This window comes from Eumetopias jubatus, unplaced genomic scaffold (genome assembly GCF_037043125.1).
Source record: "Eumetopias jubatus isolate StellerSeaLion01/CBP00866 unplaced genomic scaffold, mEumJub1_p1.0 scaffold_5, whole genome shotgun sequence".
NCBI classification, from domain to species: domain Eukaryota; kingdom Metazoa; phylum Chordata; class Mammalia; order Carnivora; family Otariidae; genus Eumetopias; species Eumetopias jubatus.
This window is the reverse complement of record NW_028274811.1, coordinates 23,554,520-23,570,441: the sequence shown is the minus strand read 5'-3', so window position 1 is coordinate 23,570,441 and position 15,922 is coordinate 23,554,520. Positions and strand designations below refer to the sequence as shown.

Below are 15,922 nucleotides of genomic sequence, written 5' to 3'. Positions count from 1 at the left end.
CTTTTTAAGCCTTGACTCAAATTTTTCTCTGTATCCTGACAGTGCCTTTGAAGAGAAGAAAATAATCTTGAAACTCTTCAGGAATTAAAACAAATGCCCAGGTTGTATAGATATCTAAGAAAGAAATTTTAGTTGCCTCAACTTTACTGTTGAATCAGTAATAATTATATTGGAAAGAGTACCTCATTAAGTTTCACATGTAGTAAGGTAAATAGTATGAGGACCTACAAAAGTGAGCAGGAGGATGCTAGAAGCAAAGGAGAAAAGAAGTGATGTCTCCTCTCTCTCTCTCTCTCTCTCTCTCTCTCTCACACACACACACACACACACACACACACACACACACTCATTTATTGTAAATTGGCATTATACCTTTTGAACTTCCTAAACTCACTTTTTAGTTTTAGTAGCTATTTTATAGTTTCCTTAGGATTTTTATATATATAATCACATTGACTGCAAATAAAAACAATTTTACCTCTTCCTGTTCTATCTACACATCTTTAATTTTTAAATCAGTTTACTTTTGCTTATGGTTAAGACTTCTGGTGCAAGATTGAATAGAAGTGGTTAAAATGGATATCCTCATCTTATTACTGGTGATATACACACAGTCCTCTGCATTTAAAAATGATGTCAACCATGAGGTTTTTTTGTTTTGTTTTGTTTTTGTTTTTTGTAGACGTGCATTGACAGGTTTTGGTACCTACAATCTCGTCTTAGTTTACTGAACATTTTTATCAGAAATTAATGTTAAATTTTGTCAAACTATTTTCCTGTATTCATTGGCATTGTTGTATAGTTTTTCTCTTTCATTTGTTTCATATAGTGAATGACACTGATAGACATTTTTAAGGTTAAGCCATCCTTGCATTCTTGGGATAAACTCCTTCTGGTCATGATATAGTGCTCTTTTTACCTATTGCAGGATTTGATCTTCTAATAGTTGGTAAGTATTTTAGTGTCTATGTTTCTGTGAAATTAGACTACAGGTTTTTTGGTTTTTTTTTTGGCAGTATCTTTAACTGTTTTTTGTTTGTTTAAGGGAGAGAGAGAGATGGGGGAGGGAGCAGCAGAAGGAGAGGGAGAGAGAGAATCCTAAGTAGGCTCCATTCCCAGCACAAAGCCTGACATGGGGCTCAATCCCATAACCCTGAGATCATGAACTGAGCCAAAACTAAGAGTTGGACACCCAAGTGATTGAGCCACCAGGCACCCCTCTTTATCTGTTTTTGATATCAGGATAATCCTGGCCCCATAAAAGTATCAGGAACTCTTCTGTCCCTTCAAATGACTTGAAAGAATCTGTGGTATTTCATCTATAGATGATTAACATAATTCACTGATGAAGGCATTTGGGCCTGGAATTTTCTTTGTGGGAAAAGTTTTAATTACAAATTCAATTATACTATATTTAGGGCTCCACAGATGTTCCACATTATTTTTGTCAGTTTATTTATATGTATCTTTCAAGGATTTGTCCTTTTTACCTAGTGTTGTAAACTTTCTTGACATAAAGTGGTTCATAATATTTCCTTATTATAATTTTAATTCCAAAGGAACTGTTGTGATATCTCCTTTTTATTCCTAATATTGATAATTTGCATTTTTTCTTTGATCAATCTAGCTAGAGATATAGCAATTTTATTGTACTTTCCAGAAATTTTATGTTTCTCCACTTTTTCTGCTTTAACTTCAATGATTTCTGTTCTTACATATATTATTTCCTTCTATGCATTTTGGGTTTAATTTGCTCTTCTTTTCCTAATTGAACATTGAACTATCTTATTCCCTGACATTAAGTATTTAATGATATAATCTTCCCATAAGTATTACTCAGCTGCATCCCAAATATTTTGATATAGTGTTCTCATTTTCATTCATTTCTAATTTTTTTTAAGTTCCCTAGTGAGTTCTTCTTTGATTTAGGTACTATTTGGTAGTGTATTTTTTCACTTAAAAATTTATACTGATTTTCAGGCATTATTTTGTCGCTGATTTCCATTAATTCCACTGTCGCCAGAGAACACATTAATATGTTTTCAGTTATTTAAAATTTGTTGAGAAGAGTTTAATAGCCCCAACACATATGATCTAGCTTGATGACTGTTCTATGTGTATTAAATACAGAATTTTCTGGAAGTGCCAGTTAAATCAAGTGGGTTGGTGGTATTGCTCAGTCTTTCCATTTTTAAAAACAAATTTTTCTATGGGCACATGGGTGGAGCAGTCGGTTGAATGTCTGACTCTTGGTTTCGGCTCAGGTCATGACCTTGGGGTCAGAGAACTGAGTCCAGGGCGGGGCTCTGGGCGCAGCATGAAGTTTGCTTAGGACTCTCTCTCCCTCTCCCTCTGCCCCTCCCCCCCCGGGCTCATGCTCTCTTTCTCTGTCATAAATGTTTAAAAATTTTTTAAAAAATTCTATTTGTTCTACTAATTACCAAAATGTGAGTAAAGATGAGAAGAAAAAATAACAGTTTGACAATACCAGGAGTTTGTTGGTATGGGTGTGGGAAAATACAAGCTGGCAAGAGGAAACAGTCTTATAATCACCATGAAGAACAATTGGATAATATATAATAAATATGAAGATGTGTATGTCCATAAGCCAACATATTACTGATAGGTATATACCTAAGAGAAACTCTCACACATGTGCACACAGAACTCACAAAAGGATGATCATTATTATATTGCTGGTAACTCCAAAATATAAAAACTAAAGGGGAGGGTGAGGTGGATAAACATCAGTCAATAGGGGAATGGATAAACTCTACTGTGTACAAATAAATATTGCAATTTAAAGGATGGACAAGACATGCTCGCTTTAGCAGCACATAGACTAAAATTGGAATGATACAGAGAACACTGGCAAGGCCCCTGCACAAGGATAACAAGCAAATTCATGAAGCATTCCATATTTTTAAAAAATTAAATTAAAAAAACTCAAAAATGCAATATGAATTTTTAAAAGCCAAGTTCTAGAAAGATGTGTGTAGTATGATTCCGTTTGTGCAAATGTTTAAAATACAAAACAATGCTGTTATAGATTTTTATGGATGCATACCTATATAATACAATTATTAAAGTATGGATGGAAAATATGTATACAAATTTGAGAACAGTGGTTACATCTGGAAACTCAAAAAATAAAATGGTTGTAGAAAAGCACCCACAAGGGCTTCAACATCATGTGCAAAATTTCAAAATAAAAATCTTAAGCAAACAAATGGTAAAATGTTAACACTCATGAAACCTGGGTGTTAGCTGTATTTAGTCTTTGTGCTTTTCTGTACACTTGAATAGTTTTATAATTGGAGGTTTAGGTGTAGCCTTTAACGACTAAAAGAGTAATAGAAAAATGGGCAATGATTATCTGCATGCAATCCATGGAAGAAAGGTGAGTTATGGAAAGAACCATTAAAAATTCACAAAATATGTTTTCATACAAAAGGAAGGTTGATATTCACTATGGATGAAGATATGAAGAAAAGGGTGCTCTTAGGTACAATAGGTGAGTGTGTAGACAGGTCTAGCATTTCTGGAAGGTGATTTAGCAGAATATATCAAAATTTCAGTCTTGTAAGCCCTGTGTTGCCTCCCCCAACTAAAATAACATTTCCAGGAATACCTCTGGTACTTACACTCAGATAGGTGTGCAAAGATCTATGTAACTGATTATGGTATTGTGAAATTAGTGTTATTTGTGTTAGTGTAAAAATGGCACCAAAACCTAAAGCCTGGCAACATGGGAAGTTTTCTTAATGGCCACTACCAGGGAGAAGTATAGCAAGAGCCACCCAGGATGTAGTCCATGCAAAGATCACCCCAGAGAACTGTGCTGTGCATGTGTCCAGCTTCATGTACCAGACTTAATACCATGTACCATACCAGGCTCTTCTCTCCAATGGTGATTCTCAGTGGGTATATTTGTATCCCCCACTCTGAGGAGGGGGTGCAGAATCTGGCAATATCTAGACACATTTTTTGCTGTCCTGATGGGGCATCTAGTGGGTAGAGCCCAAAGATGTTATTAAACATTCTACAATACACAGAACAGCCCCCCACAACAATTATCCTACCCAAAATGTCATCAGGGGTGAGGTTGAGAAATCCTGCTCTGGGAGTAACTTATTTGCATTATTTCTCTAATCTCAACTACAACCATATGAAATAGGAAATATTTTTCCTTGTTTTAAGTACGAAACAGAATGTCAGAGAGATGAAATATTTTATCCAAAGTAACAGAGGTAATAGATGGAAGAGCTGCTTGTTCTTAACTAAGAAGTTATATTAGCATTTTAAGTAAATTATTGTGCTCTCATATTATGGAATATTATACAGTTGTTTAAAAATTTATATAAATGGCATAAAATGATCTTGAGGCTACAAACTTGTAGAAGATATTTTTAATGTGTATACCTAATACTGGTATCCCAAAAGAGTAAAAATCTCCTACCATTCACTTAACAAAAAAGTTACAGAAGACACAAAATATATAATCCCATTTGTATTATATAAGCAAAATTAAGTGTATGAAAATACCAGAAATGTTATTTACCCATGGCCCTATCTACACACCCAAAGAAAATCCTAAGAATGGAATTTTCCTTAAAAGATAATGCTTTTATAAAAATTCATTTAGAAAATCTCAACATAAAAATATCTGATGAAAATCTGCCATCGTACACAGCAAATGCTGATGGTGTGATTTCTAGAAATGTAAATAAAAGGTCGGTGATTAGTGGGAGAGGGTGGTGTAGGTGGTAATGGATAGTTACAGCAATGTCATGGAGCAGCATCGATAACAGTTCTTGGTTCTTACAAGTTCTGTTGCAATGTAAACAAGTTTATGGAGCAGCACTTAACTGAAATTTTACAAATCTATATATAATATGATGGTACTTTTTTTTTTTTGATCACTGTGTTCTTTGGGAATTAAGAAATCTGGTAGCTCTCTTAATTTGGAGCAATAAAGGGAACAAAATACCCCACATGAAGTATCTTCCATTCCATGTATATGAAACAGAAAAATGAAAAAGGTAGGGGGATAATTCAACTTGACACTGTCTGGATGACTGAAGGCCCTTAAATTGATAGAATTCATGATGTGAGCCCCATTTTTGCCTGGAGAGAGTTTATAACTACAAATTGAATTTCTCAATAGAAATAATGCTGTTCAGGAGTGCCTGGTTGGCTCAGTCAGGTGTCTGACTCTTAATTTCAACTCAGGTCATGATCACAGGGTCCTGAGATTGAACTCTGTATCAGGCTCTGTGCTTGGCAGGGAGTCTGCTTGAGATTCTTTCCCTCTGCCCCTCGCCCTGCTCATGCCCTCTCTCTGTCTCAGATAAATAAATAAATCTGAAAGAAGAAAGAAAAGAAAGAAAAAGAAAGATAGAAAGAAAAAGAAAGAAAGAAGAAAGAAGGAAAAAGAAAAAATGCTGTTCAGATTTACTAATTTTTCTTCAGGGAGCTTTGGCATTTTATGACATTATTTGTCCCTTTCATCTAAGTCACTGAATTTATTGTCACAAAGTTATTCATTATAGTTCCTCGTTATCCTTTTCATGTCTATTGCATTTGTAATGATGTCCTCACTCTAATTATTTATATTGAGTATTTGCATTTTTTATCGTTTTTTTCTTGAAAAATAGTTTATTGATTATTTTTATTTTTTTAAAGCACCAACTTTTGATTCAACTAATTTTCCCTATTCCTGTTCTATTCTCTTTTTCATTGATATCAGCTCTTATTTTTATTTCTCCTTTCTGCTTAATTTAGGTTTCATTTGCTCTTCTTGTTCTAATTTCTTCATGTGTATACTGAGATAATTGATTTGAGATCTTTTTTCCTATGTATGTGATGCAAATATTTTCCTCTATGCACCAATTTAGTTGAAGTCCACAAATTATAACATGTCATATTTCATTTCCATTCACTTCCCCATATTTTCTAATTTCCTTTGTGATTTCTTCCTTGACCCCTATGATATCTAGAAGTGTATTACTTCATTTCCAAATATTTGAGGATTTCCCAAATACTTTTCTCTTACTGATTTCTATTTTTAATTTTGTTGGACTGAGAAAACTTACTCTGTAATATTTCACTCCCCTTAACTTCATGGAGACTTACTTTATGGCCCAGAATAAGGTATTATGCTGGAATATATCCTCTGAGCCCTGGAAAAATAATGTGTACTCTGGGGTGGTAGGGTAGAATGCTCTACAAATGTCAGACTAGTATTCAGACAAATACACCAGAAGAACCCTCTGCACATCAGAAGACCTCTCTTATGGCACTGCTGTGTCTTCTTTAGTCCTCTGGCAAATTCTAGCTTCCTTGGCTTCTCTCAAATTCCAACTCTGTCTCTTTAATTCCATAGGATGCCGGGCTCCATTTTTGTTCCCTTCCAGTGCTGCAGCCTCTCTCAGGTTGTAAACTGGGACAGACGCAGGTTCTTCACCGGTATCTTTTCTCTGAGGAATGACTGCCTTGTGCTACCTTTTGTCCCATGCCCGAAAATCCGTTAACTCACATAGTTTGCCTGATATTCTAACTCCTATTTCATCATGGCTAGAAGTCAAAGTTCCAGGAGTTCCAATAAAACTTTTTTATTCTACTTGGACACTTTTCAAACCAAATATTCTATGAAAATGACATGATATTTAACAGAAAACAACGGAGCTGAGGACACTCAAGTTAAAAGAGCCTAGAGTTCACCTCCTACTCTTAACCCTCCCCTTCATTCTCTTCTGCTCTAACACCTGAAACATAACAACTTCTGAAACAACGCTTCGGAACTTCATAGTCAACTCAGTCTTCAAACCACCTCCATGAAGGGTATTAACTTTCAAACCAGGCAGACCTAGATTTGACTCCAAGCTTGCTTCCTTGGAGACCTCAAGCAAATTCCTAAACTTCCTGATCAACAAAATGGGTGTAATGACACCTTCCTCACAGGATTACTATAAAAACTACACAGGTAACTGTTTAAAAACCACCAGGTACAGTGCCCCAAACTGAACTGATTCATAAATTATCATTCTGTTTGTAGCTGTTTTCACAGTCATTGCTGACTATACTAAGAGAGATAAAGGATTCTATGTATTCCAAAGAACAAAACCAAGATTAATTCCAAGATCCCAGGATTTTCCAACAGCATTTTCCAACAATGAAACTGGCAAGTGACATTAGTAAATTCTTTGGTTTCAGAAGTGTTTATGGCATTGGACTCTGTCAGGCATATTTTAAAGAAAATCCCTCTACTGTGTGCTAATTTCTTGCTTTAAAATTTTTGAGAATACTAATACAAGACAGCAACTAGAAGGATAGGTTACATTAAAAATCAGTAATTTCTGGGAGCCTTGGAGGCACAGTCAGTTAAGCGTCTGACTCTTGATTTCAGCTCAGGTCATGATCTCAGGGTTGTGAGATGGAGCCTGCTTAAGATCCTCTCTCTCCCTCCCCCCTTCACTCCAGCCCTCTCTCTGCCTCTCAGAAAAAAATTAGTAATTTCTATTATGTCAAATTCTATTCTTATATCTACTCCATGTCAAATTCCACCCTATACCTTGGATCAAAGAATTAAAATGATGTGAATGTAATACATCTCTGATAAATAAAACTGAAGCAACAAAATATTTTCACCGCGTACACACGCATGCTCTGACACGCGTGCGTACGCACGCGCGCGCGCACACACACACACACACACACACACAGGTGTGACTTTGAATTTCACCTCCTGGCCTTACCAGCTGCCTGATATGGATGATTTACTCAATATCCATGAGCTTCAGCATCTCATCTATAAAATCAAGCCAGAGCATGTATCTTAGTGGGTTTCTATGAAAGTCAGCCATACCTATGGTAGTATGAGTATGAGTATGAGTACGGTGTGTGGTAGTGCTCAACAAATATAGCTATTATATACTGGGCCTCGAGTCTTTCCTTTTAAAAATTGATGCAAATAGAATTCTTTTCACTGATCTTTATTGATCTGAAAAAGAAAAAGTTGGAGGCATCATCTACTTCCTGCCCTTATAGGTATGATTAGTTGAAAAGTCTAGTACCTCTATTTCTTGCAGGTATGTCTCCTGTATGCCACTGCCAGGGTACGGAAAGCTACTCACACCTATGCATTCATTTGAATGGGTCATTTATTTTCTAAGAACATGTAGACATACCACAATCAAAAGATTTTGTTAATGCAATTTATAAACTGTAAAGTACCTTAAAGACCTGTTATTATCACAGTTATAACCATTTATAGTATTATGGAGGTCCTCCATTGTCTTCTCTTGCTCTTCCATTGTATTTTTTTAAATCTCCAAGATTAATTTATTGGAATCCATTTCAGAATTACAGGAAAGGGAGGGGATATAAGCACTGAACAGAACTGAGTGTGTATCTTCTAGAGAAATGGGTAATGGAAAGAAATGAGAGAAGGATTAAGTAAACAGTTGATTATGCAGTTCCAATATAGAGTCTGATGTATTCTCTTACAAGTCTATGGTGAGTTATTAATAGGTTCCGAACATATAAGACCATGTGACCAAGCACCCAAAAATTGAACACTGTGCATTTGTGGAGACTCCACAGCTAAGGTAAGGGCAGCCAAGCTATTAGAACACTTACTAAAATACTACAACTGAGCTAACTATAGGCAAATGCTTTGGAGCTCTCTTAATCCATATTAATGTGCAGTGCTGGGCTGTCCCCAGGGATGCTCTAGTATGTTATTCCAAAAGCATTTCGAATAGAAGTAAGGGGTTTCCACATTCTTAAGCTTAGAACATGTTCTAAATATGCACCAGTGGATTTGCTTCTCCTCTTTCATCTTTCCAACCACTGACCCCCTTCATGACTCTACCTCTCTCCAAGGAAGGTTGTGTCAATTCACATAGATTATGTAAACTCTTGGGGCCTGACAAGGAGAAAAAACTATAGAAACTGAAAAGGCAAAATAAACGATCATGGGAATTAAATTAGTAGTCAAACATATTTCTTCAATTTACTATTCTACCAGCTTAAATTTGGACCCAAATTTCAAGTGGTATTTGTAAATATGTCTTGTCCATTTTCCCCTGACCACTCCAAAGCATCTATCCTGGCAAAATGCTTGGGCCATCCTTTTATTTCTTAAAGCTCAAATATAAGATTTACAGGGATGAAAATCTGGTTTAATCCTGACCTACAGTCAACTTAAGCAGAAGAAATTTAAGCACATTAAAAAAAAAAAACTATAAAGATTTCCTGTGTTTATCTCCCTACATTATCATTCAAAACTAAAAATTTAAATATAACTATTTGGATATTGTTACTTTTTATTTCACGAGCCAAGTTTTTCCAGAACAAGTTGCAACTAGGTATTCATAAATGTTCACCTTCTAAAATGACACCAAGTCCACATTTGCTTTCATATTAAATTTCATAAATTCTACGATGCTGTCAGTTTATAACAGACCCCTATGTAAGAGCTGCTAAAATGTGAAAAATTAGCAACTGGAATTAACTAAATACAATATTTCTATCTTTTATGATAGACAAATACATCAACTGTCTAAGGGCCTTTATTTTCCTAACATTTCCTCAATCATGATTCCTATAGCTAGAAGACATCTGTCCACACTCATATTACCAGAGAAATTATATTGCTTTAGTTTTTAATCAAAGGCTGTATAGTGGAAATCCTGGCTCCGTTTAAATAAACAGAATTATTTGGATATAAGCTTACATTTAGGGAATAAGTCTGAATGTTTGTGACTAAAATCTACTTCCTGATTGATTTGGATTTTTTAAGTTTCTTTGAATTTACTTATTTTATTTGAACCTTAACCCTAACAACTTTGGTCTTTTTCACAGCAATGGGATATATGAAGCAGCACTGGAGTATGATACCTAGATTCACATCCTAATTGTGCAAAGATATTAAGTGTAAAACTTCCTATTTTGTATATCTTATTTGTACAACTCCAAATGAGTGGTTTTCCTTGTTCTCATAAATCCCAATGAATTTTAAATCTTGTGTACTATAATACGGGCTATCAGTAGCTAATTCTGCTCCTTATCAATCAACACAGTGTTCAAAAACGTCCCCTAATGACTGCTCTAGTAATAATAATTTCCAGATAACAAAAAAGCTTTTGTGTTGTTTCAGATGGAATCGCTCCCAAAATTGACCTTTAAACACAATTCCTATCAAAGTCCAGCAGACCCTATGTCAATATTAACAATCTGATCCTAAAATTTTGATAGAAATGTGAAGGATAGAGAATAGCCAAAATATTTTTTGAAAAGAAATCAAACTTGAAGTTCCCAAAAACATATTACAAAGCTACATAAATCATGACCTTATGCTATCGACATAAGGATAAACATTTATATTCATATAAAGAAGAGTATTAATAATTCAAAAGTAAGCTTGTATTTATGGTTGACTTTCAACAAAAATCCTATGGCATTTCATGAGGAAAGAATAAACTTTCCAGTAAACGGTGTTGAGAGAAAACTGGATATACACATGAAAGAGATTAATTTGGACTCTGCGTTCACACCAAACACAAAAACTAACTCAGAATAAATCACAGACCTAAATATGAAAACCAAAAAAGTGTGGAAGAAGATATATGCGACCAATGGGAGAAAGTCTATGCAACTTTAAGTTAGACACAGAATTCTCAGATACAACACCAAAAGTACATTTGCTAAAGAAAAAAAAGATAAACAGGATTTTTTTTCAAAATTTATAAAAATTAGCCTCAGAAGACACCATTAAGAAAATGAATAGAAATGCACAGACTGGAAGAAAACAGTAGCAAATTGTGTATGTCTGACAAAACATTTACACCCAAGTATATAAAGAGCTCTTAAAACCAAATAGTCAAAAGACAAAAAAAAACTAACTTAAAATAGGCAAAGATCTGATTAGACATTTCACCAAAGATGATTTATGAGTAGCTATGAGACAGCACCATACAGTCATCAGAGATATGCAAGTTAAAACCACAAGGAGATACAACCGCACAGCCATAGATTAGTTATGATCAAAATGAGACAATAACAGGTGTTGTTGAGGATGTGGAAAAACTGGAATCCTGATACTTTGCTGGTAGGAATACAAACTGGTGAGTACTTTGTAAAAGAATTCGCCAGTTTCCTAAAATATATGTTTCCTAAAATATATAAAATGACCTAGCAATTCCGCTTCTAGACATCTACCCCCGGGAATGAAAATATATACCTACACAATGACTGTTCATATTACCATTATTCATAAGTGAAAAAGTGGAAACAACCCAAAGTTCTACAACTTATGAAGAGATAAACAAAATGTAGTGTTATCTAAACAATGGCTTATTGGGGTGTCTGGGTGGCTCAGTCGGTTAAGCATCAGACTCTTGATTTCCACTCAGGTCATGATCTCAGGGTCATGAAATTGAGCCCTACACTGGGCTCCACGTTCAGCATGGAATCTGTCTGTCGCTCTCCCTTCCCCTGCTTGTGCTCTCTCTCTCAGATAAATATATAGAATCTTTTAAAAAAAAAAAATTTTTTTTAAATGTTTATTACCCAGCAAGAAAAAAAATGAACTACTGATACATGCTACCACATGGAAGAACCTCAAAAACATTACACTAAGTTTAAGAAGCCTTAAACACAAGAGTCCAAATTTTATATGACTTCATTTATATGAACTATAAAGGCAAATCTATTGAAACAGAAAGTAAATTAGTGGTTTCCTGGGACTGCGGGTAGGAACAGAGTGACTGCAAATGGGTATGAGTGACCACTTGGGGGTGACAGAAATGTTCTAAAACTGGATAGCAGTGATGGCTGCACAATTCTATAAATGTACTAAAAGTCACTGCATTGTACATTTCGGTGAATTTTAGGGTAAATAAATCATACCAGAAAAAAAAAGATAGTAGGGGAAAAAGCATTCACAAGATCCTTTATGTTACATTTTAAATAATGATTTACCCTAGAAAAATCAGCTTGGCATGTTCATGAATCTATCTTACTAATGAGAAATAATTATGTTTTTTAATTTTATTTTTATTTTATTATGTTATGTTAGTCCCCATACAGTACATCATTAGTTTTTGATGTAGTGATCCATGATCCATTGTTTTCATATAACAGCCAGTGCTCCATGCAGAACGTGCCCTCCTTAATACCCATCACCAGGCTAACCCATCCCCCCACCTCCCTCCCCTCTAGAACCTTCAGTGTTTCCCAGAGTCCATAGTCTCTCATGGTTCGTCTCCCCCTCCGATTCCCCCCCTTCCTTTTTCCCTTCTTTCCCCTAATGTCCTCCGTGCTATTCCTTATGTTCCACAAGTAAGTGAAACCATATGATAATTGACTTTCTAATGAGAAATTATTAGATTCTACTTAGAAAAATTTCTGCACAGCAACATTCAACTTAAGATACTGATTCAATACTTTTTAAAACATTACTAATTAGAACCGCCTATTTTGAACGGACAAAATTCTAACTGGAGATCTACAGAGACAAAGGAATTATCCATTAGTAGACAAAACAGAGGATGCTAAATTAAATTTATTAAAAGACAGATATTTCCACAATGAATCACTCAAACATTATGCCTTGTTAGTTGTATTTTTACATAATTGTTACTTCCATGATAAATGACTCAAACTTTCTATTTTGTTGTAATAAAATTCTGAAATGTTACGTATTCTATCTGGAAGCACACAACCAGAGTCAGAAAACAACACAAAAACCCTATGCTAATTATACATAAGTTCCTCAGTCAATAACTGAACCACCCATCCAAGAACTGGGTACACTAAAATATTTGCTGATAATATAACACTTTTATAATGAAAATGTACCTATCACATTTTACTTACATACACTGGGATCTAAGTAATAATGGAAATATACCATCTGCACCTATCATATTAGTAGATATAATTATCTGCCTGGCCATTCCTCTTAGCAGGTTAATGTTGTGACTGTTAATTCTAATGAGTTTTATAGGACTCATGACATCCAAATTCATACAATATAAATGAATAGATGAGACTTGTTATTTTATTTGTTAGTTATTTCTGCCATTTGAGATAGCTTACCATTTAATTCTTACACATCTCCAAGGTCCTCTTAACCCGACCACACTGCCCTGCCATTCCAGGGTAGATAATTTCTTGCAAAGAGTTTATAATTTTCTCAGTGATTTTTCTAATGTTCCTCAACAATGCGCCTCAGTCTTCATTTATCCATACTTAAACTGGCTGGCACCATAGACCCCTTTCAGTCTGAAGGTGTGTTTCTTCCTTTGTTGCTGATCAGCTTTATTTCATGACAATAACTATGGTGAAACAGCTGGAATAAGTTTCCTGTTACATTACCCATAAAACTGTTGATACATTTGTTGACTTCCAAATTCTAGAATGGGAAGCAAGTTTCAATTTCTATCTACTTTTTCACCTAAAGAGTAGAAAAACATTCGTACTGGCATAAAGGTCCCATTATATCACCTCCCAACTAACTAGTTCACATTTATAACTTGTTGAATAATGATTTGAAACCCATAAAATCCTTTCCAGCTCAATGAGATCTGAGTGGGTTCCTGAGAGGATGTTAAAGGCAAGGACAGAAGGTATCCAAGTTCACTGTAGGAGCTAAAAAGGAATGTTAAAATCCATTCAAGACACGTAGGGTATAAAGTTTGGTGGATGTAACTCTAGTCTTTAAAGATGGTGAGCGCTGGAGTTTTCAAAGTCACTCAAAATTTAAATTCTAGTTAGTGAACATATAATGTAATATTGGTTTCACCAGCAGAATTTAGTGATTCATCACTTACATACAACACCCAGTGCTCATCATAACAAGTGCCCTCCTTAATACCCATCACCCATTTAGCCCGTCACCCAACCCTCTTCCTCCATCAGTTTGTTCTCTACTATTAAAAGTCTCTTATGGTTTGCTTCCCTCTCTCTCTCTCGTTTTTCCCCCCTTCCCATATGTTGATCTGGTTTGTTTCTTAAATTTCCAGTAGCTACCCTCAAATTTTAGCTTGCACAAGAATTACCTTGGATTCCTTTTAAATTCATTTCTTGGATCTGAGGCCCAGTCTGGGATTCTGATTTAAATGGAGAATTCCCAACTCCCTCAACCCCACCCCTACTGCCATGATTTTGATAAAGCTGTCTGCACACCAGACTCTAAGAAAAAAAGCATTGAGAAGCAGTGATGTGGGCTCACTGCAGAAAGTGGTCATATATTTTAGACGAAGCCTGGCAGAAGTAAGAGGACAAAAAAAAAAAAAAATCTGGGGCAAAACATAAGCACATAGTGCTTGTGAAGAAAAAAATGTTTAGATCTTATTATTATTATTTTTTTTAATGGAAAGCAACAGAAAAGCAGAAGGTGTTAAATAGTGCCAAAATTGGCCTGGGCTCACCAGCTCCATTTCCTAATCATCTGAGTTAAAGCCTAAACAGTTAATAATTTATTGTAGATATATGCACATTAATTATGAAATGAAATCAAGTTTCTCTTGTTGGAAAAGTCAAGTACTAAACTCTCTAACCCCCAAGGGCCTTCTCAACACCGTCACGCTAAATCTGTACAAATATCTGGGTAGCATTAAAATGGCTTAGTTCCCATTTTCTCACTTCTCTCAGTCTAGGGCTTGGCATAAGAATAAAGATGAGATGGAGACAAGATGATGTGCTCACTATGGCTGCACCCTAAATGCACTTTGAAGCAAGTTACGGTCCTCGCTTAGCCAAGGGAATCTTAAAATTTCCTTTCAGGAAACCCCCCAAATCATAATCCAAGAGGGACAAGTGGTTGTCCCACTGCCTCAAAATATGTCAAGATTACTTTCCTAAGGTAAGACACTTCCCATCTATCAGGAACCTGGAACTCCTCTGATTATTCATTACTTTGTACATAGAAAGCCATAAAACCATCTGGGATAAAAATGTAAATGCAATTAAGCGGAAACATTCAATTGTGCATGAGTGCAATAAGAATGTGCTATTTTAGTGTTGCATAAAAAATACTTTAAGGCTCCTGTAAAGAATTTCCTGAATTTTAAAAGTATACCATACTATGATTCAGCTAATAAGTGCAAATAAATATAAAACATTAATATGAATAATTATTTAATAAGCAAATATTATTAAACAAAATTTCTTCTCATAAAATTGGTCCATGCCTGAATTCCTCAAGATACTAAGGTATAGATTAGTATATGATTAAAGAATTATTGACTTTTAATGTACAACGTCACTTAACCACCAGCATGATGATTCTTATTAGATTAATTTTTTATTAGAATTCACTGTATGATTGCCTTAAATAAGACTGGAGTATCTGCACAATCTACATACAGAAACTTCTCGTGTGTCGCCATTGGCAGAACCATGATGATACACACCATTCTGAACCTTAAACCATGGAATGCCTTAAACAGATGCACTCTTTAAGGTGATAGAGATACTGAACACTTACTAAATCAGAGAATTGTGATGGACACATGGAGGACAAGAAGTTGAAGCAAAGGAGCAGTTCCTTGAAGACTGTAAACGCAATGAAGCAAGGAATTACTTCTTTTATCTTTTTGTTCTCTGGGCATTCAGCACTCTATATATGTAAGTAGCCCACTAATGATGAATACTTACAATGTTCTGCCCTTGAAAACAACATTGCAATGAATAGGCTTATATATAAATCTTTTGCACACATATGAATATTCCTGAAAAGAAGAATAAGCATTTAAAATTTAAGTACATACAATACAAAAGCCTCAACCAATTTGCTCTCATACAATGTGTAAGATTAAGTGTTCCCCAAGCATGGATATTATCAATTGGCATAATTTGTGCCAACCTAATGAACCAGAAATGATGTTTGAGAAAATGTGCTTTTACTAGCTTA

At 35.1% G+C, this 15,922-nt stretch overlaps 1 protein-coding gene and 1 non-coding gene across 2 annotated transcripts in view; one reads left to right on the top strand and one right to left on the bottom strand.

The window, feature by feature from the left end:
- ADAMTS19 (ADAM metallopeptidase with thrombospondin type 1 motif 19) overlaps positions 1–15,922 on the bottom strand; it is a 250,726-nt gene that overhangs the window by 218,708 nt on the left and 16,096 nt on the right. The window lies entirely within an intron of this gene.
- Positions 2,819–2,925, top strand: LOC114209644 (U6 spliceosomal RNA). Its single transcript, XR_003609376.1, has one exon. It is a non-coding gene; the product is annotated as a U6 spliceosomal RNA (small nuclear RNA).